This window comes from Ctenopharyngodon idella, chromosome 16 (genome assembly GCF_019924925.1).
Source record: "Ctenopharyngodon idella isolate HZGC_01 chromosome 16, HZGC01, whole genome shotgun sequence".
NCBI lineage: Eukaryota > Metazoa > Chordata > Actinopteri > Cypriniformes > Xenocyprididae > Ctenopharyngodon > Ctenopharyngodon idella.
In genome coordinates, this window is record NC_067235.1 from 20,772,501 (window position 1) to 20,796,192 (window position 23,692).

Genomic DNA, 23,692 nt, shown 5'->3' on the forward strand with positions numbered 1-23,692 from the left:
TAGGATTGGCTCTCATCACATCAGATAAGGCAAAAAACAGCAGAGAGAGGGCGGGAAGAGAGGGAGAAAGAGCCTTATCGGAGGAAGCAGTGAGGCAATTGGCGATGAAGATGAGATAACATTTAAAAACAAATCCAAATGTTTGCTCTCGCTCATTGACACATTATCTCAGTTAAAGTACTTGATGCATGACAGATGACACATATATCTCTCTACTTTTTTTACTTGTATTTTTATACAAAGTAGCTGTCTTCACACATCTGCTGTCACATACTGATGTTCTAGAACAGTGGTTCGCAGACACACCGAAATCTAGAGGAAACTACCAAATTCCTTAAAACATTTACAGTTTTAAGCTTATATTACATACCTACTTGAAACAATACTTTTACTGACTAACTAGATACTAACTATAGCTAACTGGTGCTTGCCCATACAAAAGTCACCTCCACAATGCTAGGCGGTTTCTGTGGTGGTTTTGTTATGCAGTTGCTAAGGCATTCTGAGTGTTTTTGAGCATTGTCAGCTAGTCAGTTTAGTCAGCTACAGAGAAATTCCGGGCCAAGAATCGTTTGTAATCGTGGCATGCCTTATCAGGCTTAAGTGGAAACATAACTGGAACCGTTCCTTAACGTTCTTAGAATCGTTCGGCCCGACAGTGGAAAAGTGGCTAATTGTTTGAGGTTGCTTATCATCCACCGTGCAAAATGTATAGATACATAAACTACTGAGCAAAAAGTTTGCCAGACTGACATTTTGTTTTTGATTAATTGAAATTAATTAGATTTACTAGCTTCTTTTAGCTAATGAACCCAAATGAGCCAAATGTTCACTAGATAAGAAGTTAGTTAGGATGTCTCTACCCAACTGTTAATGCAACCAAAAGAAATGCTCAAAGATATAACAAAAATAATTATATAAATTAATATAATAATAAAAAAAATAAAAAATAGATGCCAGTAAATAATCTTTATGTTGTTGATTTCCATCCAATTCTAATTTTATTTTTTGTATTTATTTATTTATTAAGTTATATATATTATATATATATATTTAATTATAACTTTTTTAAATCATCAATTTTATTTTAATCTGCAGACCAATGTTTGATATCCCCTGCTCTACAATATGCCTCTTGGTAATGGCCGTGCTTGTGAAATTGGGCCTTTGTTGTTTACTCTCCCTGGAGCAGACAATTTGACAGTGTTAGTAAATGATCTGTTCGACTGCCGCCACAGAGTTCAAATCCTACACATTTTCTCTAGTGTGACAGTGATAACAGTTAACATACGTATACTGGCCAGACACTCAACATCGCAACCGCAAAGGACTCGGCCTCACTTACACCGTGAATCCATCTTCTGTTCCAGGCCCAGTCATGTGGAGTGGACGTCACTGACCACAGTTATCCCTCAGAAAGACCATCATCAGCAAATAATCCAAACCGAGACAGCTTTGCAAAACAACAAGGTTTGACGTAAACCAGACAATGACCCCCATAAACAAGTTCTTTCTTTCTAACCCTTTTTATCGACCAAATGTATTATTTACCCTTGCAAAAGATTAAATCACTACTTGCCTCATTGACGCAAGGAGGCAGATACTCTTGGGTGACTGATCAGCACTGAGTCTGTTTGTTCATTTTGGATCCTCTTCTATTTTAGTGCATGTTAGATGTGAGACAGAAACAAGCCAGAAGAACAGACACAGACCAGGCCTAACATGTCATTTCCATTGAGCCCTTTAAACACAGCCTTATGCCGCACGAGGATGGCACAGTCAGGTTCACCTCGTAAACATCAATGAACATTGATGAGCACCTGCTTAGGGAGCTAACATTAACAAGGATGTCATTTTCCTAGCTTTTAAGCAGAAGAGAGGTGTGAATATATGCCCTGAAAATCACCCTCACAAACCACAGGCCCTTCCAGAGATATAGGGATCATGTGTCTGTAAGCCATCATCCAAGGCTAACTCTGACTCCCTCCACAATGGCCTTATTTGACCCTTTTTGGCTTTTTCACTTTAGTTGTTTGACATTTTAGACTTGATCTGTGTCAAGACAGTTTAGCTAAAGGCTAGTGCAGCAGTCATTAAAGAGGACACGCAGAGCTGCACAGTCAATTAGCAAGCCCTTTAGCCATTGTCAGCAGTGCTTATCTAAAGTCACTGTGCTTTAGCAAAGGCCCTGAGGAGGAGGACATTTTCGATTTCAGAGAAACTTTATTCTAAATTGCAGCTCTGTATGAAAGAGGCAATGAGCCAAAAGTGGAAAAAAATACAAAAAAAAGAAGAGGCACAATAAAACAAATATGATGATGCTAACTTTGCATTCAATCTGCAGCTATAACTAGATATAACTAGCGCTTGTCCATACAAAAGTCAACGCCAAAATTCTAGGTTGTTTCTGGGGTGTTTCCATGGTTTGCCATGCAATTGCTAAGGCTTTCTGTTTTTTTTTTTGTTTTTTTTGCGCATTGCTAAGTGGTTCTATTGTCTGTGGTTGCTTACTAGTCCAAATTTGAGATTTATATATTTTTGCTTGGTTTATCACCCACCGTGCAAAATACATAAACTACCGTTCAAAATTTGGGGTCAGTAAGATTTGTTTTTGTAAGATATTAATACTTGTATTCAACAAGGATGCATTAAATTGATCAAAAGTGACAGTTAAGACATTTATGTTACAGAAAAATCTATTTAAAAAAATGCTGTTCTTTTTATTTATCGAAGAATCCTGTAAAACGGTATAACGGTTTCCAAAAAAAAAAAAAAAAAAAAAAAAGCAGAACATCATTGTTAATAATAAGAAATATTACCTGAGCACCATCAGAATATTAAAATGATTTCTGAAAAGTAATGGCTGCTGAAAATTCAGCTTTACCATCACAGGAATAAATTACATTTTTGAAATGTATTAAAATAGAAAACCGTTATTTTAAATTCTAATAATATTATTTCAGAATATTTTTGTTTTTACTGCACATTGCCAGAATCATATTTATAGTTCATAAAATGTATTACTTCATAGAATTCTACAAAATCATTATGGCCAAAAATTATATATATATATATATATATATATATATATATATTCTTTTTTGTTAGTGTTTGCACCGCTGTTACTCCATCTGCATTTCAGGTGTGCTTCTCCGCAAGCTACTGTGCCAAGAAAAGGTGAAAATAGAGGTAGATTTATTCATCATCTGTATTTATATCCATGTAGATGGTTAAAAAAGGTCTCGCCTACATATTTCTTCCTGTGTAGTGAGAGACAGAGGGAAAAAACTGCCATACATTACAGTTTAACATCTGCTTTCTATTGACAGAAGTATGCAGTTGACTCCAGAGTGCCAAAGTAGGTTTGGAGAGTCATTGCCCGAAGAATGCAGGAAGGGCTGTCTTTTTTTCACTTTTTGTGGTATTTGCCGGTAAGTGCTTCAGAGGCAAGAAGAATACAAAGATAGAAACTGACAGTATGAGGGGCGGACTGGGATGAAGAGAAAAACTAAAAGGGAGGTTTGTATGGTTTGAGTTGTATCAGGTCATGGAAATCAAGACAAACCAGAGAGTGAATGAAATGTTCACAGCTTTGTTGCATTAAAAGAAGGAGAGGATGAGGGCAAAATAAGAGTGGTGGAGAGAGTCAGAACAAGAAGTAATCTTTTAACCGGGGCGAAGACGACTGAGGTTGGGTTATTGTTGGGGGAGGGGTGTTCATAGGATAATGTAAGACAGTAAGAAAGAGGCAGTGAGTATATTATTGCTCCAAGAACAAACAAACACAATTGCAATCCCATGAGCCCGCTCGCTTTTCTGTTTCCCAGTGGCTACGCAGAGTAGAATTTATGACCAAACATGGTCATTGGTGTCACTGTCTTCCATGTGTCATCAACCTTCTGTAACCGAATGCTCCTTTGCTTTAATGTCTGAGAACTGTAACCTAAAGTCACATACGGTCAGGTGAATATCAACACGTGCCAGAGAGGAGAAGCAGAATGAGGAAAGGAAAGCAAAGGGAAACAAAAGAGAATGGAAAGAAAAATAAGAGCAAATGGAAAAAAAAAAATGAGAAAAGAAAAGTAAAGTAAAGTAACTTGGACAGAGGAAAGCAAATGGAAAAGGAAATGGAGAAGTAAAGGAAACAAGAAAGCAAAGGGTAAAGGAAATGGGAAAAGAAAAGGAAAAATGAACTGGAAAGAGGAAAACAAAGTGGGGAAAAGGAAATAGAAAAGGTAAATGTAAAGTAAAGGGAAAGGCAAACAGGAAAGTAAAATCAAATTGGAAAGAAAGTAAAAGAAAAGGGGGACGTAAAACGGGAAAAGGAAAGAAGAAAGCAAAGGGGAAAAGGAAATAGGAAAGGAAAAAGAAATGCAAATTGCAAAGCAAATGGTAAAGGAAAGGGCAAAGTAAATTGGAACGAAAAGGCGAAAACAAAGGGAAAAGAAAACAAGAAAGTAAACCAAAGGCAAGGAAAGAGGAAAGCAAAGGGGAAAGAAAAGAGGAAATGAAAAGGAAAGGGGGAAGAAAAAGGAAAACTGGCGATGAATGATTGACTGAACAAAACACAAATAGCGAAATCAGTAACTCTTTCTCATTGTAGCTGCAGTACACTTGACATGAGTAGAACCAACACTGAGCTGGTCACTCATCAGATGTGAAGTGTGGACACTGGATGCCTGAGTGCTGCCCATCCCGCTCTGAATATTCTCGAACAACCCTACGATTAGAGCAGAGTGCTGCAGAGGCTTGGCAATGCTACATGTCAGATGTCTGGACTCGTTCTTCCCCATGCAGAGTAGAAAATAAAGACACAGAAAGGTGGTCTGGCAAACACAAGGGGCATTTGTAAAGCATTTCCTTAGGCTAAGGGTGGGCTCCTAAATTTCACTGGTGGTTTTTCAACACGCTGAAGCAGAGAGCTTTTTAACCTCTGGAACACTTGTCTTGATCAGATGTCTTTTGATGTTGTTGATAGAAACCGCTCTTGAGCACACTGCTCCATCCTCAACATGACAAATTATTTACAATGGTTAGAATAATCGCTGGTGAGGTAGATTGAGCGTAACATTCAAGTTTGCCTTTCCAAACCCGCTTTATAGGAATGCCCAATGACAGCACTGTCTGAGACGATGTTCACTCACTAGACAACAGTATAACCGAAGAGCCTCATCCGCTCAGTTACCAAAAATTAAAAGTAAATCTTTTTTATGTCATTTTCACTCTTTTCCACCCCAAACAGAAATTTCTGAGAACCCAAAGACAAGTTGATGATGTGCTCTAACCTGTTTGATGTTAGGAAAACAATGAGAACAGTGGGAACATAGTTGTGATATTGAGTCAAGTTGTGATTTTCCTATAAGTGCCATAACATAGCAGGCGGTGAAGGAGTTCAAGGCCTTTCCTATTTGCTTTCTGTGTTTGTACTTCTCTCTGCTAGTCACAACTGCTATTCGTTGGCATCACAGTGTGGCCTGTTAGGTCTAGTCTCCAAGGTTTTTGGTGCTATCTCCTACATTCTTTCTCATGTCAACACAGAGCAAATGAGCTGAAAGTGTTGTAGTTTGTTTTTCACGTTTTCCACGCAAAAGGGTACAGAATAGCCTGAAACTGGTCAGTTAATGGAAGTTTAGCCTTCTGATATTGTTGAATGGCAACTTTGGGAAATCAAATTATTTTATTTTCATATGAGGTTTATTCATGCTATGAAAGAACAGAAAGACATGTCTAAATACATAAAACTATGATCTGAGTAATTAGAATCTCAAATTATGCCAGAATGGTATCAGGGTTGCAAATTTAGCATTAATTTAAAATATTACTCAGTAGAAACTAGCTATTTTGGGACCAAATGTTGGTTTGTATTTATTGGTTAACTTTCCCTTTAATTAAAGAACTATATTTTATATATTATAATACATTTATAATAAATAATATAAATAATTATTACACCATCGAATAGTTTGGAATCTGTAAGATTCTGTAAGTCTCTTATGCTCACCAAGGCTGCATTTAATTGATCAACAATACAGTTAAAAAAAAAAAAAAAAAATTATATTGTGAAATATTATTATATTACATTATATTATTTGATTCATAATTTGACTAATGCAGTAAACATAATATTAATAAAAGAAAAATTAGATTACTTTTGGTGTGACAGGCCATTCTAACTAGGGACTTTTCATTATAGGTTAATTATGTAAAATAATTTATCACCATAGTGTACCATATTAGTGGAAAGTGCCTTTTATCTTCAGTCCAAAATGGGAATTATGCACAGCCCTAATTTTGCCACTGAAGTGACTCCAACAAAAGACATTTGACATCATGTGAAGTTTTCAGAAATTAAATTAGGTCATGGAGTGGTTAAAACTCTCCTTTTGTTGAATGGGTTATTTCTCTCTGATCTTCATTTCTGGATTTCTGTACCTTCTATTAATACTAGATTTGCTTTACAAATGTTTCCATTGATGGTAAGCACCCCATATGAAAGGAACATCTTTCTCCTAGTACTGCTTTTAATAATTAGATAAGTTTTGCACATCACAGCACAGTATAAGTGTGCATGCTCCCTTTCACGTAACACATGAAATGGTAGATTTAAACCTGACTTAGACCATAACCACAGCACAGCAAGAGCATAAGGCTAATTTTGGGTCAAAAATGGTAGCTAGGTAGTCCTAGGTGGTCTCTGTCTCACTTTGTTTTTTAATGAAAAGGTACTAATTCAGCGAGGTCAGCTTTACCAGAATGAGAGCAGTGGTTTTCAGGTCAGTCCGAGCATCTGCAAGCAATCAACCCTCAAAAACACAAATTTGGTGCCGCTATGACCTACACCGTGCAATAATGCAGTATCTTCACTCTATTTCACTTCATTTCAAGTATTTCACCTAAAAATTAAAATTGTCATTATTTATTCACCCTCACGGTGTTCTAAACTTATATGACCTTCTTTTGATATTTGATATTTTTTCATCCAACAATGCATAGTGATGGCTGTAAAGCTCCAAAAAAAACACTAAAACACTAAGCAGTACACATGACTTATGCGCTATATTCCATGTCTTGTGAAGCTATATGATAGCTTTGTGTAAGAAACAGACTGAAATTTAAGCCATGATTCATAATTCAATTTTTTGAGAATGTTAAAGGGTTAGTTCACCCAAAAATGAAAAAATTCAGTCATTAATTACTCATTAATTACTATCTTAATTTGTGTTCTGAAGATGAACGAAGGTCTTACAGGTGTGGAACGACATGAGGGTGAGTAATTAATGACAGAATTTTCATTTTTGGGTGAACTAACCCTTTAAGCTGAAGTCAAGAATCAGATCAGTCCAACTTGTCAATTAATAGCTGATTTGTGAACCAGATTAAAAGATGCATGTAAAGAACCAACCCAAATGGACGAATCATTGACTCAACTGGTTCTTGTGTTCAACTCATTGACACAGTAAGATTCAAGAGATTTTTTAAACTTTTTGTGCTACAGAAGAAAATCAGTCATACAGTTTGGACTACTATTGTTTATGGAAGGCAATGCTTTTGAAAAAAAACTTTAGCCTTGTGAGTACTAAATATTTGTCTTCTGTGTTATCTTAAGATTAGCAGTATTAACGTATTATCTAAAGATTGGCAGTGCAGCAGGAAACGGACAGATTTTCTCGCTCTGTCCCTGCAAAAAGCAAGCTGACAGAAAGGGAAAAAAATCATAATGCCAAAACATGTCAAGGGATCCTGCTAAATAGGAAGCGTCCAGGATGATTTAGTGTCAGAAGTCAGTCCAGGATACTATCCCTTTATTTTTCTACCATCTCGTTTATGGCTCTTCTCCTTGGCAACATGTAAACAGTACCCTGGCTCCACAGAGCAATAAAATACCAGTGATGTCTACCTTCATCATGCGAGTTGTATGGGCATCACACACCCACACCCCACACACACACACACACCATATCTCAACCTCTTAACCAAATGAAGTCTCACAGGTTACAGCAGCTTAGGAAATGTTCCAGTGCAGTTACGTGATACAGTTACAAAGATACGTGGTCAGTTTTCTTTCCTGTGTTGGCATATTTACTATTGAAACAGGATGTGTCATTTTCTCCATAGAGAAATTGATTTTTAACAGTAACTTATAAACCTTTAAAGACAGACCTACCTTGAGCTCAGAGGTGGTTAATCAATGGTATATGCTTCTGTTGAAGCCATTAGCCTTTATTTACTAACTATAACTTGACTGAACTACAGTATGTGGTCTCGCTTCATTTGCATCAAACTACTATATTTAGTATACACTACTTTTCAAACGTTTAGGGTCTGTAAGATTTTTTTAAAAATTATTTTTTAAAGAAGATTCAATGCATGTATTTTTTTGATCAAATACATGCATTTACAAATGTCATTGATTCCTGTGATGGTAAAGCTGAATTTTCAGCAGCCATTACTGCAGTCTTCAGTGTCACATGATCCTTCAAAAATCATTGTAATATGCTGATTTGATCAAGAAACATTTCTTATTATTATCAATGTGGAAAACATTGATAATAACGTTGTGCTGCTTAATATTTTTGTGGAAACCGTGCTACATTTTTTTTCTAGGATTCTGTGATGAATAGAAATTTCAAAAGAAAAGCATTTGTTTGAAATAGGAATCTTTTGTAACTATGTAAAAGTCTTTATGGTTCGTCACTTTTTATCAATGTAACTCATCCTGGCTGAAAAATTATTAATCTCTTAATAAAAAAGAAATAAATAATAAAATAAAATAAAATAAAAAAAAACTCCAGTGGTGTATTTCTAAATATTTTGCAATAAACTTAAAATATATTCTTTCAAAACTTATGATCAAAAACTTTAAATCAGTTATTTTTCCACTGTTTTGTCATTCGCAATGCATCATGGGACTGTAGATAATTCCCTCAGCAAAGGCATTAAGTACACTGTGTTGCACTTTTTTCTGAATAATTTTCCTTTAAAATAAAAGTTTGTAATGTTGTGATTCACCTCGAAGATGGGTGGTTTGGTTTGGTTTATGTTTTATTTATTTTTTAATGATATTTTATAAATCCTTATGAGGAAAAAATGAATAGAAAAAAAAATACAGAAATAAAAGAAATGTGCAAATATCAAAAAGTGTTCTTCTGTTTTTCAGCCATAAAGGTCTGATGTCCATTGTCTTTTGTACAATAGAAACTAGAGTGGCTTCCTGTTGTAAAGTGACCTATAGCTCAGCTGCATTGTGGGGGTCTTCCTTTATGTCAGCTGATCCCAAACCTAATCTATAAGACATCTGAACTTCTATAAGTCCCAGTAAATCTGTGCTCATAACACTGTAATACAGATCTTTTCATTGCACATAAACTGAAAGTCTCAGTTTTCTCAGGGGCGTCTTCCTATAGCATTTCATTCAGAGATCTGCCCGCAGCATCTGACAGCTAAACAAACAAACACAATTTGTCAGTAACAAAAACAGAAGGCAAGACAGAGACAGGGAGAACGATAATGGCGATGCGCGCACACCAAAACTAAAATAAACGCAGCAGAAGATCTAGAAACAATGGGGTAGTTGTTCAGGAGGGGCCGACAGTACGAGCAGCTGCATACACACATCTTTTCTCTTACTCAGTTGGTGGTTGCTTTCCACAGCGTATAACCACAACCCCACACTGGCCCACTCCTAATCCAACAGACTAGATAAGATTATATAATGTGATAAAGTTTGGAAATGAGCTGCACAAGACTGTCAGGTCTAATTCCCAATGGTGGATGAGAGAAAAACTATTCCTTTTATGCTCTAGAATACTTGATTCTGATTGGCCAGTAGAGGAATTCTGCAGTCAAGTATGTTTATTTAATGACTTTTAAACTGACCATTATCCCTAGCAACCGATTTACAATTATTTATCATTACTATTAATATTTTTCATAGTTTCATGATTCTTGTATCACTCTTTCTAACTCAAATCATTATTTCAAGTCCATTTGTTAGGGATGCATAATTTATCAGTTATCGGAAAATATTAAAGTTACGCAGGAACCATGAATATGCAAATTAGCCCCGCCTCTACTCAATCTCACCAGCTCGGACTACCTGATCACTCAGTCAACTGTAGTAAATGCTACACAATGGCAAGAGGAACTATTGGTTTGATTCAGCCATATATTTTTGAACCAGATACAGGCAGGCCCAGTTCTCAAAAGCAAGAGCACCCTCAGTTAATACTGTATTATCATCATATTAATGAATCAGATTTGGTATTTGTCTTTGCGCTCTGGAGAATGCCAAATGTTTCTATTTACTATGTGATTTTGCAGTGGTGAGCAATGTAGCCAATCACAGACATGTTTGTTGATCTCTTGAATGCAGTGACCAATCAGAGGTGTTTAATTTAAAACACCACATAGGCATATAAACAGGAGGTCTTAAACATTAAACAGTTAAATGTAATCTTTAGCCATAATAGCCAATCTCAAAATGAATATCCATTTTTCATACTATACTGTACATAATTGTGTGACAACTAAATTCACTTGTGGAATTGAATGATTTTAATTTTTAGTTTTTAGACAAAATATTATAGAATTTTAAAATATGCCTTTTTTGGTTATCAGCCATAACATGAAATATTGGCCAGACTTTTAATATCAGTGCATCCCTACCATATTCAGTAAGTAGTAATACAGCCTGCATGAAGTTAAACTGTGCTCACATGGAGATGAAAGTATCACACATATATTTGGCTTATATACAAGCAAAGAATTAATCAGATTGTTTCAACTCACTGCAGAAAAAAAAAATGCTCCTAAATATAGACTTGCATGTACATGTGCGCACATGTGCAGACACACGCTTTTTTTTTTCCTGTGGAAGGATCTAAGAAAAACACAACCGCCACTGGTGGCTAGATTGGGCTTAAACATGTCTCCCTTGGTTCTCTTTTATGACTCTCCAAGGACTCATCTAGACCACCTCCCTTCTTTTCCTCGTCCTCTCTTTCTTTTCCTGCCACGTTTTTCTGTAACCTTCAAGATAAATGTCACATGCAGAAAAGCAAACCCCCAAAAAAAACAAAAAAAACGTACGCACATGGCTAGACGCATGCCTATAAATTGCCATAAAATGGAGAAGCGTATACTTTGCATGCAAACGGCTGTGGGTGTTGGCGACCTCCAGGGGTCTTTTTTTCCCCATTTCCATTCGCAGGGGACTGGGCTCCAGGCACCAGAAAGCAGAGCACTGGCCACGCTGCTGGAATGAGCTCACTTCAAAGGTGACCATAAATCAAACAGTCGTGCCCCCGCCATCCGCTACACCATCCCCCAAAATCCCTTCTGTCATTCTCAAAATGAGGGGGCTGGGAGAAAGGCATTACCTCATAGACTCTGGGTTCAGGCTTCTGCACTCATTGGCTGCCTGTAAGGGCCGTTTGCTGCTTCCTCGATTATCAAACTACTCAATTCAGCTACAATAAAAACTAATGCCAAGTGTGATATATGTGGCTGTGTCCCTTCATTGGCATCCTAGGTCTGATTCTCAGATGTACCAAAATCAGGTCAAGTGACAGAAGAAATCCTGAATCCCGAGGTGGGTGAGACATTTGTGGGTAACCTCCTGTCGATCTTCTCTGCAGTTCCCATGGTGCCTGTGGTTAGTTGCTAGATCAACGGTAGGTTAACTTGGCAAACGTTCAATAGACACGATTTCATGTACTTTGTACAATGCATTTGCTAGTCCTTAACTTTAGATTAGCTATTGCTGAAATTAGCATGCTAATTAGCATAGCATACATTAAAACACAAATTCACCTAGCTGGAGCGATAACCACACTGATATACTACGATGTGGCATCAATTTCTGCTGAGTTGTCATGTCATAAGTATGTTTTAGGCCATGAAGTAAGTACTGTAATACTCTACATTGATTGCTTATGCGATTTTAAGTCTGATGGGGCAAGTTGAAAAAGAAAAAAAAAAACATTTCTTTGACTTTGCAGAGGATAAGAAGGGCAATTCATCATGGTCTTATCTCGCTGTGTCACGTGGGACTCTCTTTATCATGCATCCATGCAAAAACACCATTTGTCTTCAGTGCCTTGTTCGTTGCAAGTGATAAAATGTACGTTGTTTCTTGAGTAGAAAAAAACGTTAGCATGGATAGTTTGGCGAATGCAGATAAGACGGTATAATTATGCAGATATCAAATCAGAAGGCCTCATCTAAGTGTCTATCAAACTTGGGCACCTCCCTTTCAAAGCTCTCTTACTATACGCCACTTTCTGCCATGATGTTTCCAACCTCATTAAACCCCACAACCCTTTATAATCTCCATCTGTTCCACTTACTAAAACAAACCTGGTTGATTTACTCGACAAACTGAGTTCCACTGTGCAGTTGTGCATTTTTAGGCCAAGTGGAGCAGCTCACCACAGATAAATGAATATGCAGACAGCCAAACAGACCCAAAGCCAGACGTAAAGACATCGGTCTTAGGTGGCGAGTGGCGCCAGGTTCTGCACATGGCTTTCTGAAAATCTCATCATAGATCATCCAAAAATATAGATTTTGTCATGACAGCTGCATATTAATAGGAAAGACTGCAGTTTTTTGGGCTGAGCTAGCAGCCTAGTTCAAAGTCAAGGCATCTTGTTTTAATAGCACTGATTTATTCCTTTACATAGGGCATAATGTACATTGTTAAATATCTGTACATATTCCCATTCTTCTCAGTTTAATTGTTATTTTTTTCTCTTTTCATAATCATAAACAGTATATGATTGCGAAAAAAAGGCTTTTAAGATTAACATTCAGCAGTTGGATATTTTCAGAGTGAGGCAATGGCTTTTAGTGTCAGCACTCCTGCACTTGAGTTTAGGCAATCTGGCTCTTGTTTTGTGTAATTATGCATTTCATCCATTTCCCTGCACTGGTTCGATATCCCTCTGTCTCTTGTATATAAAAGAACGGCAACTTCATGCCATGGGGAGAAACACAATGTTATTGTTTCCATTGAAGAACCCCTCATTCCAATTCAGTCAATTTAATTCCACTCTAACTCCTCCTAAGACCTACTATTTAGGGAAAATTCATAATACAGGACTGCTTTAACTTCTTTTCTTGAGAGATATTATTAGTCATGTCATGAAGTTTATGCGGTGTACTGTATGGCTTGAATGTTTTGGCAAAATGCCAATCGTCTCTAGACAAGAGATGCAGAACTATTTAAATATGTGCCCACATTCTCTTAAAGATTTTCCGAAGGGAACGTCTATAATGCAATTAGTATAACAGGATGTGAAATAATGTAACAAAACTAGATTGTTCCCATTATAATCAACCAGCTGTCAGCACTACAAGAGTCAAAACATCACACACATGCAGCGTAGAAAACGCTATTGATTATAATAGGAGTGATCAAGTTTTGATCACTCCTATTGGAACCCATGTCCAAATATGACAATGGTTGAGTAGTGTGTTTAAAATGTAATTCATGGTTTGGTAGAGTCCATGTGCTAAACGTTAACAGCAAACAAGTCATCGAAGCATTCAAAGGGGCTCTGTGTTTGTATCCTCAAGGTTTTTCTCAAGGCAGCCTTGTCAACAAGTGTCAGACAACAAGTGTCTTTGCTTTCCAATTGCTCTGCTTTTATCCAGGCCCTCTGCACTCAATCATCTTCATCTTTCTATCCACTATAGCCGGCATCCTTTTATAGACACAACACGGACACTTTCTCCCATTTATGGGCTTCTGTGAAGTGCCGAGCAATAGTCTTTTGAGGTGTTCCCTCAAAGAAGGCGACAGCTACCGCCGCTCTCCCTACTGCTCCATGGAACATTGTATCTCATCAAAAACCCCTAGGGTTGTCATGCTACCAAAACCAGTGGCTACCATTACCAGGGAAATTTCATGATTCTCTAAACCAATTTCAATACCACAGCAGAAATTCATATTTATGTGTGTGTGTGTGTGTATATGCAGTACGTATAAACTACAGGGCTGTTGAATACTTGAATCCGTTTGGTTGTAGTGACTTCGGTACCAAGTCAGTACGGAAATTTTAAAAATGTGACGCTTTGAGCACTGTTGAGCAGATTCGGAAACACCTCTGATTGGCCATTGTGTTCACAAGCTCTCAGATGTGTCTGTGATTGGCTACAATGATCAACGCTTCAAAAACATGTTGATAAACACACAGATACACACGGGACCATTTGAAAGCAGGCATCTATCAGCTGACTGGTCCACTGATAGATGCCTGCTTTCAAACGTTCCTGCTTTCAAACACTTCCGTGTGCTTTCAAACGCTCCCGAGTGTTGATCATTGTAGCCAATCACAGACATATCTGTTGAGCACATGAACACAATGGCCAATCAGAGGTGTTTACCAATTCGCTCAACAGCGCTCAAAGTGTCACATTTTTCAGTAACGACTTGGTACCAAAGTCTGTACTTCTGACAACACTATTTGTTTGATGAACATTTTAAACTAAAGTGTGCAAATATTTTTGATGAAAAGCACAGCTAAAGTAATCCCAGGCAAGTCTTGCCCGCATTACAGTTCCTTACCACTTTGACAAGTTATTTCAGTTACTTTAAAGATCTTTACAAAGAAACAAAAACTACAGACACTGACTAAGCAAACAAACATAACAATAGTATAAAAATGACAAGCTAGTTCCATGTTTTTCACATGAAATTACATTTTATACTGTACAGACACACATAAAGGCACTCATGCCAGCCTCTTTCTGTCGCTTCATTAGACGCAGTTCAGTGCTGCAGCTACACATTGTCATATTTTAAGACAACATTGCAAACGCCTCCGTGTTGTTTTTGGCGTAGCCCTAACAACGCAATGTCATTGCCATGGAAACCAATGCAAATATTTTGGAAAATGAAAGAGAGCCTCAGGACACATGAATCAGATCTGAATAGTTGGCATACACAGTGTGGACAGTCAATTTAGATTTAGATCAGATTCCAATCGGATACACAAATAATCGGATTTGGACTAACAGTGTGAATGTCCAGTCTTTGTCCAGCCAGTTTACATTCTCTTAAGACAAACTGCATGTTTACATTCATACCTAGAAGTGCATTTGACCATTCACACATGCATCTGCATTGCTCTACCAGACTTCTGTATGATGCAAGTATCTTGCAGCTGTTTACTTAAGACGGAAACACTCTTCCACAGCTGTGCACCACATAAACATCTGCATAAATCGGAGGGGAAGGAGACTAAAAATTTCAGAAGCGATCCCAGTGAGCATTGGTTTTATATGCATTCCACTGCAGTGTGATCCATAGGTCAGCTAGGGTGAGCCAGTTCATCGTGCTCCATAAAAGATTATGACAGCTTGTATGGTGTCGAAGTCAAGGTTTGTTTAGAAGTCCAAAAGCAACCGAAATCAGTCATTCATCCCTACATACAAACACAAAACAGATGCACAAACACGAAATGGAAACACTTGAGTCAGATTTCCTCTCATCAGAAATGATGTCACAGCCATTTGCTCTCATCTCTTACAGATGTGGAGGCTAATTAAGCATTGGGAAGTGATCAGCACTTACAATCCTGACTTGGCACCCTATAATGTGCTTAAATGTGTCTGCTTACACATGTGGATTTGTGCATGCGTGCGCATGAGGTGATTCCGAGCTTTATTAAGATTATCCCTGTACAAAAACAGGAACTGCAGTGGGGAATTTCATGTGTAAGATGTAATGATTGTGATTAATTCTTTTAAATGGCTTCTTGGAGAATTAATTGCTCCTCTTGACAATTCCAGGCCTAGTAAAAAGCTAAACAGCTGGGCCGCTGGATCTGATTCACAACCAGTGGTTTCAAATCTAAATATTTGATTTAATTTTTTCCTACACTGTATATCTAACATACTATTCTCTTAACGCTTCCGTGCTGTTACCACTGAAGATCCAACATAGCTTTTACTGGATTGCATTGACCCTACTTGACAAATTACAGCTCAAGTGTTGTTTGTAACTGAGAATGTGTGAGAGACATGGTGACAGGGAACGCATTTTACATTGCTATTGCTTTTGATAAACGATTGAACGGCCAATTATTTTCATTGTTTAATGGAACATACAGTATAGTGGTATTAATCAAGTTAGATTGAAAAAGCAATTTACACTTTTTATGCTTGAAGCAGAACTTTAAATACATAACACTATGCGTTCTTTAAACTGTTTAATTTAAAGTGCTTGTGTTGTACACTTGTTTTATACTGCAGCTCACTCCGTGACTTTTTTTTTCTTCTTCTAGAAATGGGTTTTTTAATATTTCAAACTGATGTCACTGATAATGGTTCTCTGTGCAGAGTTCAAAGACTTCACAAATTTCATCAAAACAGAGAGGTGGCACAACTGACGGAACATTAAAAAAAAAAAAGGTTCATTTATCAGCAAGAATGAATCATGTCAAAATAATCAGCCTGCGAGACAGATGTTTGAACCATAAGTTTCCAGCATGTGGTGAGTCACCGTCCAAAGTAACAAAAACTTCCATCCATGAAGATGAACTGAGCAGTTTGTATCAAACCATGTGTCTCACTTTTTAAAATGTGCCATTATTGCTCAGGTAAGATTTGCTTTTTCATTAGTATGTTGCATTTTTACATTTTTTAAAGATACCCTTTGTGTAATTATTATTTTTTTTTTTATGTTTTTTGAATTTGAAATTATTGTTTTGATTTTGTGTTTCATGAATGAAAAAAAAAAAAAAAAAAAATTATGAATACAATGTGATTTCTACAGCAGTGCACCATGGCTTTGGTTTTCCACCATCCCTCAACTACAGGTTTTATTTGCACTGGATCCAGATTTTACAGGAAACTCCCTGCAGTTATACACATATTTCACTCTTATTCTGATAGTATGTTACAGTAGGTTTGACAGTCATAGCTTTGAGAATGCCAACCAGACACGTTTTATGTGGCTGTTACAAGTACAGACCAGTGTTTACATTCCAGTGTGGGTATTCATTGTCAGGTTGAATGCATCTCTCTGACAGATTTGAGAAAATTTCCTCTTGGGAGTTGGTGATATGTGTGTGAGACGGGGGGTGAAAACCCAACCCTGTGACGGGACAGCGTATAGTGCCTCTCACAGCCCGTACCTCTAGGGTGACTGGATTCCTGGATCTGTAGGGAGATTAGGTGTGTCAAAGCTGACTCAGGGACTGTGTCTGGGTGACAAAAGAGTGTGGATGGAAAGATTGCACAGCAACATCTGTTGGTTGCAATACAGTTGGTATAACAGACATAATAAGCATTAGAAAAACTGCAATTGCTTAATCCATGTAGCCAACAGATGTTTACTGACGCAAGCAATGCATCCAGACACATGCCATGTGGCATTGCCTAATCACACTCATAAGGTCTGATTCAGCAAGTTTTAAATGGCCGGTATGGATGGCAATTGCAAAGACTTTAAAGATTCCAGTTCTGGTTCCATCAATGATTCTTTTAAGATCTTTGACTAAGAAATATTTGGAAAACACATATGCTATTCAATTTTCAAATTATAAGATAATTTAGCTAACAAATGTAAAACATTTATTAAAAATGTTGTTTACAAAGACTTTAAGGAGTTTTGCAGTCTTTTTAGAAGCATTATAAATAGAATTCAACAATTGTATTTGAATTGTATTTGACTTCTTTCAGACGAACAAAATATGAGATATATTTAAAAATATCCTGGCTTTATAATGGCAGTGAATGGGGGGCCCGAATTTGAAGCCACAAAAAAAAAAAAAAAAAAAGTGCATCCAACCATCATACAAGTACTTCACACAGCTCCGGGGGGTTAATAAAGGTGTTCTTTTTTTTATAGTAAAAAAAAAAAAAAAAAAAAATCCATATTTAAAACTTTATTAACTATAATAACTAGGTTCCTGCAGATGGCCGTACACATCAATTTGTGATGGAAGAGTAACCCCTGACCCGACGCATGACATAATGACGAATGTGGAAGCGCAGAGCATAGAGCAAAAACAAAACACCAGTCACAAATTAGAAGTCTAAAATGAGAAATTTTAAAGAGAAATGTCGGAGGATTTCGATATAAGACAAAAGGAGCTTGAGTTTGTTGCACAGCCTCACTTTGCGTCACGGGTTACTCTTGTGGCGCAAGTCGACTTGCGCAGTATGCGTACGGTCGTCTGCCGGAAGCTAGTCGTTTTGGTTTATAACATTTTTAATATGGATATTTTTCTTACAAAAACCATCGCTTCGCTTCAGAAGCCGTTTATTAAGCCCCTGGAGCTGTGTAGAGTACTTTTATGATGGATGGATGCACTTATTTGGCTTCAAAATTGGGCCCCCCATTCCCTGCCATTATAAAGCTTGGAAGAGCCAGGACATTTTTCAGTATAACTCTGATTGTATTCGTCTGAAAGAAGAAAGTCATATACACCTTGGATGTCTTAAGGGTGAATAAATCATGGGTTCATTTTCATTTTTGGGTGAACTATCAATGGCAACATATTTCATTCATTAAATTATTTTTTAACACAGAAACAGCTAACACAACATTTTTCTCCTGACCTATATATTGAGGTCTTATGAAGTGAAACGATCAGTCTGTGCAAGTTAATGAACATTATTTACATCATTATTCCCCGGCAAACGAGAGTCTGGAGCTCAAGCTTTTTATCACATGATGACATATGTGCATTAGCGTTCTACTGAAGAAAGAAAGTCACCTACATCTTAGCCTGAGGGTGAGTAAATTAAGAGCAAATTTTCATTTTTGCAGAACTATTACTTTAAATATAACAGAACAGTAATTAAACTATATGTATTTCGTTTGCTAAAAAGAACCGTCTCATTAGAGCCATTCGTTCGAAAACCATTATCGGTATGGGCTCAACCGGTCAAATCTTGACCTCTTGGTGCTCCCGGTGACACAGAGCAGCATATTGGAGTGTTGTAGAGAAATGACCGGAAGACAGACAGACAAAAGGGTTTAACAACATGTGGCTCAGAGCAAGACACGAAGCGTCTATGAAGGACAATAAGGCTTGCGAGAGGAAGAGAGGGGAAAGGTAAATAAACAGTACAAGCGAGCTGATAGCACACTGAGCAGTGGGTCGCATGTCTTGGGACCCAAGCTGTGAGGATCTGATTTCATCCATTCATTCTCCTCCGGTCTGGGAGGAAGCCACCATCTCACTGGATTACAGATGCACCTGGAGTCCCCCGCAGGAAACCAGCAGTAACTTCCTTTAATTCAAAGTTAACCCCCCCAAATAACCAGTCATACAGTATGTCCCCCATGAGCTGTTTGAATAGAAATGTGACAGTAGAACACAAAAAGTCTGATAAAAAAAAAAAGGAGATAATAATTGAGATGTTTAAACAATGAGCTTGTGATATATACTGTATGGGATGGTCCCAGAGTTGACACACTAACTTGCGATGATGTACAGAAGACAGTAAATGCAGTGTACTGGCATGTGTTATTCTTTCAAGACATTTGAATTCACATTGCTTCCCCTGGCACTCTTATTAGAGATGAATCAAAGGGTTCATTGTCTCTGGCTTTGAGTTATCTTACACATTTGGTTACAGAGCTGCTTTATTGACGGACAGATGTTCAAGTCCAATGGATTTGCATGTGGATGGTCTGATAAATGTTTATGGCTTGGACACACTTGTTCACTCTTTTGTATGCCGTTCACTCTTGTGAATGGACAACTACATTGAATGTTTGTAGTGACCAAGGCTTTGAATAGCATACCACACTACTCTTTCTAAGGCTGCTATATATAGTATGTATAGTGAGCACAGTATGACATTTTTTGTTTGCATAGACTACAATTGCCAAGTGAGTATTCAATGGAGCTTACTATATGGAATACTGCATCCCAAAATGCATTGCACTCAGTACTATCACTGATGAACAACAGTCCTTGCATAAGGCAGTGTTTCCAAAGAATGTGGCCATGATCAAGACTGCAGTCACATCAGTGAAAAAAAACAAATGTATTTTCAATCTCCTTTAGTTTCTGACGGTTCTGAATATTCCAGATATCAAAAAATGTACTGCTGAGGTGACATCACATTTTATGGACTTTATGGACCTTACATACTACCAAAGAGTTCAGGGATTTTGAACCTCAAGAAAAAAAGACTGAAAATAACAGACTGAATTTTGTTGGCACAACAGGACACTTCAGAAACCACGGTTCTTATAAGAGGAAGCCCTGTTGTGGTTAGCACAAAACGAAATACAGCCCAATTTAAGAATTTGGATTTCTTTGATGGACATGAGTTATTCACAAGCCACTTTGATGAAGCAGTTTTTCTATGTATAGAATATGGTGAAGAGGGGGAAGCTGCAGTAAATAAATTTTAAAATATATATATGTATGTAGAGAGAGAGAGAGAGAGAGAGAGAGAGATGGAGATAGATATAAGTCTCTAATGCTCAACAAGGCTGCATCTATTTGATCAAAAATACAGTAACAGGCTTCTAGGTTGGTAAAAGCAATGAAATATTATTGTAATTTAAAACACTGTTTTCTATTTTAATATGTATTTAAAATGTAATTTATTCCTGTGATGGTATACAGGTGAATTTTAAGCAGCCTATTACTCCAGTCTTCAGAAATCATTCCAATAAGCTGGTTTGGTCCTCAATATCGATTTCTGAATATTATCAATGTTGAAAATAGTTGTGATATTTTGAGTAAACCATGATACTTTTTTTTTTTTCAGGATTCTTTAATGAATAGAAAGTTCAAAAGAACAGCATTTATTTAAAATAGATTTTTTTTTTTTTTTTGTAACAATGCAAACATCTCTACTGTCACTTTTGGTCAACTGAAGCATCCTTGCTGAATAAAAGTATTAATTTCTTTAAAAAATAAAATCTTACTGACTTACTGACTCTTTTTGAAAGGTAAGGCAAAAAAAAAAAAAATTTATTTCATTTAATTGATTACATAATAAGTTTGTGGCATGTTAATGAAAGGGATGGAACTTAAGTTTCAAAGAGATGATTTTGTTTCTCCATAAGCACCTCTGAGCTCCCACTCTTGTAATAATGAATGGGAATGGAATGGCAGAGCGGCAGACAGCATGGGAATCTGGCTCTGAGGTAAGCAGTTTCAAAGACTTCTTAATGCACCAAAAGGCACAGTGATGCACCTCAAAGATCTCTACTCTGCTTTTTTCTCACGCACACACAAACATGCATGTCAGCACAAGCCATGCTGCACTTAAAACGTACAATACAACTCTTTAAGAAACACTTTGAAAGTTAAAAACTCATTGACCTGTAACTTCTACAGGATGCCAGTAAACAGAGGCCAGTCACAGCAGCAGAGCTTGAAAATAGAAAAGAAAGAGGAAATGAGCAAAGGACCCAGATCTGTTCTTCCTGCGATCGTTCCTGACATGTTCACTTCAGTTTTTGCCTTGTTGTCTGTCTTGTCAAGATCTTTCCTGAGTCAGAAAGCATTGCTTAAATGCAAAATCTCTGCCAAATGAGTTTAGTCATCAGCGGATCTGATATGTCAAGAGGACCCACCCACTGATAAAATATTTCTAAAATATTTCCACTCACCTTTTTTCAATTACTCAAGGTGTGTCTTTATGAATCACATAACTCACTGATATGTGTAATCCATTTCCTGTTTTACTCAATACTTTCTGCACAGATGATGAAATAGGCCTACCATAAATATCATCAATCTCAATGGGTGATATATTATTACCTCACCAACAGGGAAAAAAAGAAAAGAGCTGTCTGAAGTAACTTGCAACAAGGACCTTACGAGCAGTTACTCAGACCGTTCACTGTGCCTTGGAATGCAACATGTTCTGGGATGAGGTGTGTTCACAGATGAGCGATCAAGTTCCAACCTGGATCTGCCTTTGACTAAACTCAGGAATATGTCAGGCCCCCACAGAATGCATGCCTTCAATCTGCTTTTTTAATGGTTATCTGCACACAATTAATTCCAAAGAAGACTTGAGGTTTGGCTGTCAGAAAACTGTCATGACACGTGTGCCAGATGCCTCTGAGGAACTACAAGTGTGTAGATTACAAAAAGTTCACCACAGGCATGTCATTAAACTCTGACTTCAGAGAGAGTTAAAAATGACTTTGAAAGGGCTTGCATTTAATAAATTAGTCTGTTTTTTTTTCTCACTCAAGACTTTTTGGTAGCTACTGCTGGTTCAGCAGTTATTGTATTTTACACTAAGCACACAATGAGTAGCCTAAGTTTTCAACAGGTGATTATAGGTGTAAAGAGTTAGTCAAAAATAAGATTTTACAATTACTGAAGTAGAACAATACACTTTCTAACACTTCTTCAGGATACTCCACCATAACATGGATGAATGAAAACATTTATAGACGAACAATTCATCGATTTTTACCGGCTGGGTTTGAATGAAAAACGGGCTGATAATCATTAGCTCTGTGTCACGTGAGTTTCTAATTTTAAATGACAAGAGTAAAGAAAGAAAAGAAGAAACGCGCTTACCCTGTCAAAACTCTTTCAGTACTCTGTCTGTCCGTGTCGGGTGTGCTGGGGTCAGTTGGGTTGGCCTGTTTAATAGATCTGTAGTCCTGTTGCTCCTCACGATTGTGAGTGTTCAGCTCTCTCTCAAAGCACCGAATGAGAGAATGCTCGCGCTCAACTCTTCCATGCGCTACTATGGAGGAAGTTGAGTGAGTCACAAGCTCCCGCCCCAGTGGATAAAAACGGTCTTCCTTCTTTCCTGAAGGAAATTTCAGTAAATGATCTTTATATTGAGACAGTTTGCATTGCTATCTGCCCGACATGTTGTTTGCAGTTAGCTTAGGGCGCAAGAGAGCGTCTGTCTGTAGTAGCCTACATGAAAGTAGCACAAATACTTACCTGTTACTTGACACCCACATCTGAGGGGGATGAATCGTCATGACAATGAACAACTTTTTTCTCTCCGTAGCCATTATGGGGGATGGAGCATATTTTAGAACAGGTTAATTAAACAGAGCTGAAATTATTTGTTTTGTCAAAACCATTAGAATAGAGAACAGGTATGCTAAGTTTTTCAAAAGGTTCAAATGTCTCGTTCAGTGGATTCAGTGTTATAGTTGTCAAATTCAAACATACTTAGCTTAAAGGTTTACATCACTGGTTGATTTTTAACTTCACATTTAAACTGTCTTGGAAAAGTTCATCATTTATTTGCTACTTTTCAAATGCCATAAATTTTTATTGTTTCACCATATGAAAATCCTTGATAAAAATGTGAATTATGACATATTTAAAAGTGTAATTATTTATTATACGTGATATTCATTATTTGAAAATGATTTATAGCATTTTAATAGGCTATGCTATGATGAATGTGGTGTAAAAATATTAAACAAGTGTGAAAATATGATTTAATATTTTGGATACTAGCTACAAAATTACCCCTTTATTCCAAAAATATTTAAAATATCACTTTCACAAAATGCTGTTAAGGACATTACTGTGTGTTTAATAATAAAATCAGTTGTGATGGAAATTAAAAAGTGATGGAAATGTTCATGACTTTCAGAAATAATGACCATACAAAAAACTGTGATGCATGTACTGTATGTTTACTGGAGCGGGCTACCTCTTGTGCAAAATAACATAAAACACTTTTGTCTCACTCCACTGTAATGGATGAACAAATT

At 37.1% G+C, this 23,692-nt stretch overlaps 1 protein-coding gene across 2 annotated transcripts in view; it reads right to left on the bottom strand.

Annotated features, from left to right (window-relative positions):
* fhl3a (four and a half LIM domains 3a) overlaps positions 1-22,827 on the bottom strand; it is a 39,262-nt gene extending 16,435 nt beyond the window's left edge. The window contains exons 1-2 of one of the 2 annotated variants that reach the window (XM_051865250.1): positions 22,524-22,827; positions 21,306-21,356 (exon numbers count right to left, since the gene is read on the bottom strand). The gene's annotated coding sequence lies outside the window, so the exon portion shown is untranslated. The remainder of the gene's footprint in view (positions 1-21,305; positions 21,357-22,523) is intronic. The other variant, XM_051865249.1, reaches the window with a different exon arrangement.
* Positions 22,828-23,692: the final 865 nt, after the last annotated feature.